This window comes from Aythya marila (assembly GCF_965140915.1).
Source record: "Aythya marila genome assembly, chromosome: 16".
NCBI classification, from domain to species: domain Eukaryota; kingdom Metazoa; phylum Chordata; class Aves; order Anseriformes; family Anatidae; genus Aythya; species Aythya marila.
This window is the reverse complement of record NC_139057.1, coordinates 1,733,343-1,739,167: the sequence shown is the minus strand read 5'-3', so window position 1 is coordinate 1,739,167 and position 5,825 is coordinate 1,733,343.

Genomic DNA, 5,825 nt, shown 5'->3' with positions numbered 1-5,825 from the left:
GGTTACCCGGCGGGCAGCGCGGCACTTCCGCTTCCGGGCGGGGCGGGGCCTCCCGGTGCGGCGGCGGGACCGGGAGGGGAGGGGGGAGCGGGAGGAGAAGGGGGGGGTGCGCATGCGCACAGCGCGCGGCACCTGCACGCGCACTGCGCGTGTAAATGCACAGCGGCGTGCAACGGGGGGGGGGTGTTTGCACGCCTGTGTGCACACACTGAGTGTGTAAATGCAAATTTGCATGCACACGGGGTGTTTGCACATCTGTGTGCACGCACTGCGTGTGTAAAGGCACGTCGGTGTGCAACACGGGGGGTGTTTGCACGCCTGCATGCACATACACTGCGCGTGTAAATGCACATCGGTGTGCACAATGTGCATGTTAACAAACTTGTGTATGTGCACACACTGCACGGCTGCACACGTGTATGCACGCATTGTGTTAGCACGCTCCCGCATGCACACACTCTGCATGTGTAAATGCACATTGGTGTGCACAGTGTGTGTGTTAACACACTTGTGCATGCACGCACACTGCACGGCTGCACACATGCATGCACACACTGTTTGCACAGTCCTGCATGCACGCACAGTGTGTTAATGCATGTCTACATGCACACACTGTGTGTTAACACACATCTGCGTGCACACTGTTAACACGCTCCTGCTTGCACACACACTACGTGTTAACACGTCTGCACGCACACAGTGCAGGTGTTAGCACATCTCCATGCACACACACTGCGTGTTAATGCACGTCTGTGTGCACACGGTGCGTGTTAACACATCTCCATGCACACACACACCACACGTGCACACCCACTCACATGCACACACACGCACACTCACCCACGTGCTCCCACACCCCTGCACGTGCATGCACACTGCACACACTCGTGCATCTCCCCCCCAATGCTCAGAGCACACCCGTCCCCACGCTGCCCACACGTCCAGCCTGCACCGTCACAGCTCTGCCCCCCGTGCGTGTGCAAGGAGTCACGGCCCTGTTGTGCCCCCCTCACCCCAAATGCTCACTGTGGGGTGTGCATGGAGTGTGCCAGGCTCACAGCCAGCACTCCCCGCACCAGCAACCCCCCGGGTTTCCAAATTCCCCCCAAATTTAGGAGTTCCCCCCAGGTTTCCAAATGCCCTCCGTGTTTCTGAACACTCCCCTGGTTTCCGAATGTCCCCCTCCCCCCCGGTTTCCAAATTTCCCCCAGGTTTCCGAATTCCCCCCGAATTTCCTAATTTCCCCCACATTTCTGAACGCCCCCCTATTTCTGAACACCCTCCCTGTTTCTCCCCGATCCCAAAACCCCCACCATCAGCACCGTGCCTGTCCAACGGCCCATAAAGGCAGCAAGGAGTGGGGATCTTTGCTAATTAATTAATTACAGGCCCAATTCCTCCTCTCTGCCCCCGCCACCAGCACAGCAGGCTGTGTAGGCCGCGCTGGGAGCCAACGGGGCCTGAGACTGGGCACCACCGGGGCCTGGATAAGGAACAAATTCGGGGCAGGAAGAGCTGGTGTTGGTGGTCCTGGGGATTTTTGGGGCAGGATTCGGCCTTTTCACGGCTCTGATCCCCACTGGGGCTCAGCAGGAAGATGTCTGCGTGCTCCTGGCTGCTCCTAAAGCAGCGTGGATGAGCTGGCAATTACCGAGGTGGCAATTAACGGGGAACGGGGAATGAGGATCCCCCAGCCTCAATAAGGCCCCGGGGCCTCCCTTTTCCACCTCCTCAGCCCTTTTTTCGGCACCCCACGGCTTTTCCTGCCCTCCACGGGATGGATTCGATGCACAGCGGGGTCAGCAACCCGCTCTGCCCACCCCAAAGGGCTCGGGGACACCTCATCCCCCCTGTCCCACAGGGAAAAGGGGCAGCAAGAGGGGTTGAGAGGGGCCGGGGAGGTTTTTTGGGGCCATCGCGTCCCCGCACCCAGCCCGGCTGCTGCAGCTCCCGCGCCCGAGCAGAACCAGCTGCAGGAAGACAAATGGCCCCATTTTGCATGCTAATGGCAAACCCAGCCCCCAGCCGCTTCCCATCCGTCTATTTTTGGGTTTGGCTGGAGACAAAAAAAAATAAAAAAATAAAAAAATAATAATTAAAAATCCCTTTTGCCAAGCGGTTGGGGTGGCGGGGCCGGGCACAGCACCCCCAGCCCTCACCCAGCACCTGCCAAGTGGGAACACTGCCAGCCCCCTTCCTTCCATCTCCCTGCTTTTGGGGCAGGATTTGGCCCCAGCCCATCAGCTCCTACCAGCTCTGGTGTTTTTTTATGGCCGGGCTGATAAAAGACAGCGCTGTCCCAGCACGTCTGGCCTCAGATGGGGGCTGCAGGGAGCTGGGAGCTGAGCTGGGAGCGGTGGGGAGAGCAGGAACGTGCCTGGTGGGGGAGCAGGAGGGAGGGAAAAAGATCCCAGCAGGGCTCTGGAAGCTTCAGGAATTCCGCTTTTGGGGGTTATTATCCCAAAACCACAGCTGACGCGATGGGCAGTGCAGCGTGACCCCGTCCTGGGGCTGATTTTCTGCTCTGAATTTTCTCTTTTCCCCCCACACCGACACAGAGCTACAGAAGCAGCCGCTCCCCCCAAGGGTGCCCCGCTCCCGTCCGCGCTCCAGCCAAGGAGAAAACTCAGAGTAATTTTATAGGTTTGGTAAAATCAATCTTAAATGATTTTTAATCATCTCCGCGCGCGTAACCCGCTGCTCGTTACGGACCGGTGAGCGCAGTTGGGAGCCAGCAGCCAGGCTCTGATGGAGCCTGAGCCTCTGGCCCCACACCCGACCACCAACTGGAGGCACTGGGAGCTCTGGTTTGATTTTCCAGTGGTGCTGGAGGGCAGCGGGTTCAGGATCTGTCCCTCAGCACCCTCACCAGCCAGGTCCTGCTCTTTGGAGACCCTCATGGGTATTTGCACACCCCAGACTGAGGTTTTTGGGGTGGGCAATACCCCCCCCAAGGGAACGACACCGGTACCATCGGGGTCATTCCCTCCCCAGCAGCCCCAGAGTTGTCCCAGCCCGGTTCAGGGCTTTTCAAGTTCAATTTCTGCACGGCGCGGTAATAAAAGCTGGAGTCCGCAGGGGATGCAGCGCACGTAGGCGCAGACACGCGCGGTAATCGCTCACAAAGGCTTGAAAGTGAAAAATAATCACTTAAATGGGAGAGCGAGGCCAAGCTCATTTACTGCAGATCCCGCTGGGGGCCGGGCCAGCTCCACCAGCCTCCCCGCAGGGCAGGATACGGCCCCGAGCTGCTGCAGAGGGGTCGCCAACAGCCCCGTGCCCGCACAAAGCCGCCTCTGTCCCCTCTCCGGGGACAAGGGGAGGACAAGGGGGGGATGCCGGGGCCACAGGGCTGCCCTGCACCCGGTTTGTCCCCACGATGGGTGCGTTCAAGCAGCACGTCATGCAGCAAGAACGCAGCCACGGGGACAAAACACCCGCAGGGCTCGTGGGGACGGCGTGGAGCCTCCTGTCCCCGTCCCAGGACCCTCTGCCACCTCGCTGTCCCAGCCCCGGGGTGTCCCAGCCCCAAGGGACACGGGTAAAGCGAAGCAAATTTGGGCACCGTGACCTCGCCGCCCTCTGCGCCGGGCTGGCGCGGTGCCGGCCGTGCGGAGGTGTCGCCGCTTCGCACCCAAAAATGGGATGATTATTTGGATTTCAGCTGGGGAAGTGAGAGAGAAAGACTAGACCGGGGGCTGGCTTTAATCCCCACCTGCTCAGCTACCGAATTAACACTTTTGGAGCCTGGTTCTCACTTGATTATCACCCGGTGCCGTGAAATCCTCTGAAGACAGGATGTCCTACTTAGTGAAATCAGCTCCCGGTAGGTAAATACCTCCTGGCGTTGTCGTTAGTCCCACGCATGACTGCGGAGGGGCCCCAAGGATGTGGGCAGCCAGGTGGCGGGGAGGTGGCGGGGGACCTTCAGCCTCTGTCCCGAAGCCACCTGAGATCCTGCAGAGATGATGGTGAAGGCGGGGAGGAAGGTGAAGGTGGGGAGGAAGGTGAAGATGGAGATGAAGGACCCCAAAGCCCAGAGCCAGGTTCCCAGCCCTGGCTGCACCAGCACCGTGCACCCCACAGCCGTGACCTTCTCCTACACCAGCCCCACAAACGGCCCCAAACACCCATTTTCCCCCTGCGGACGCCTCGTGGAGCCCAGCTGGAGCTGGAGGAAAGTCCTCAGCCAAAACAATTTGGGCCAAAACAAATACAAAATACCTTAAGAAACAAAAATATGTAATAATAATGGCAATAAACACCTGCATCAGAGGGGTTTGGGGGTGCAGGGAGGCTCCTGGGTAAGGCTGAGCCCCCCCGTGCACAGCATCCCCCACGGGGTGCACGCGACCCGCCACGTGCCTCTTTGGTTCATAAAGCATCCATGAGCACGGTGCACATCCTTAAAACATTTTTTTTTAATTTTTTTTTCCTACAGGAAAGAATTAAAATGTTGCTCTGAGTCTTTTATTCTCGCTGCAAATTGATCGCGAAGCTGGGAAACATGAATCACGCTGCCTCCTGCCCTCGTAGACGGTGGCAGCGTGTGTGTGTGCGTGTGTGTGTGCGCGTCCCCTGATTGGATTAAGTTGCAAATTTACAGTTTCGTTTCGGGAAACGATATTAAAAAAAAAAAAAAAAAGAAAAAAAAGAAAAGAAAAAAAAAAAAAAGAAATAAAAAAGGGAGAAAGGAGGCAAACGGTGCTCTCAAATAATTACAGGCTGCCTTGAAAATAACTGTGACGTGCAAAAATCCAATTAAATATATCTATAGAAACCTCCGAGTAGAAGAGCTCCCATAGTCTCAAGAAACCCAGGGAACGTCTGTGGGGTGTCTGAGCAGGCAGCAGCACATCCAGCACCAGCCCCTGGGAGCTGCGGGGCCACAGGGTGCTGGGGACGCCGCGGGGACATCCACGTGGCCTTGGTGGCACGTCGGTGGCAGCTCTGCCATGGTGAGGTGTGCGGCTCTGTGATCGGCGTGGAAATCAATTATTTTCCAGGAGAGAGGATTTTCGTGAGTATTTCCATGCCCGGCCAGCTCAGCACCATCCGTCACCCCGCTCCGGCGGTGGGCACGAAGCAGATTTCTCCTCTGTCTCCCTGCGAGTGCCTTCACGAAATCCTTTGGGGTCGTTCCTGGGAACATTTAGAGGAGCTCAGGAAAAGCCCTGGCAACGTTTTGCTTCCTGGTGTTGGTCCTGAGCCCAGGGCTGAGGGCACCGAGTGGTGCTGGGCGTCCTTCCCCTGCCCGTGTCCCTTTTCCGTGGGTTCCAATAAGGAGCGGGCGAGCGGAGCTCCAGCGAGCAGAGCCCCCTTTTCTCCTACGACAAATAACTTCCTTCTGAAGTCTCTTTATATCCTCTTTATCCTTCCCGGGCTGCTTCGTCAGGAGGAGAGCGGGTGGGTAATTAATTTCCTTTTTCCTCTGCAAAACCAGCCAGCTGAATCATCCCACCCTGCACCCGCCGGGGAGGCGCAGGGATGGGCGCACGGTGACATCGGTGCCCCGACCCAAAGCCCTGACCCCAAAGCAGGGGGCACAGGCACCTGGGTTTGAGCTTTCCAAGCCGTGTTCTGTGTTTGGGTTCCACACGTGGGGTTTTTCATCCTCTTTTCCTCCTGTTTTCTCTGACTGTGGCGAGCCCTCAGTGGAGACCCGCAGCCACAGCCGCTTGTTTCACCCCGAAATCTTACAGCCAGCTCCCCAGGGCCGGTTCCTTCTCTCAGACGCTGAGCTGTGGGGCTGACAGCATCAAACTCAATCCCACCTGAGCCAAATTGGGGCAGAAAAGGGAAAAAAAAAAAACGGGAAAGTCGGG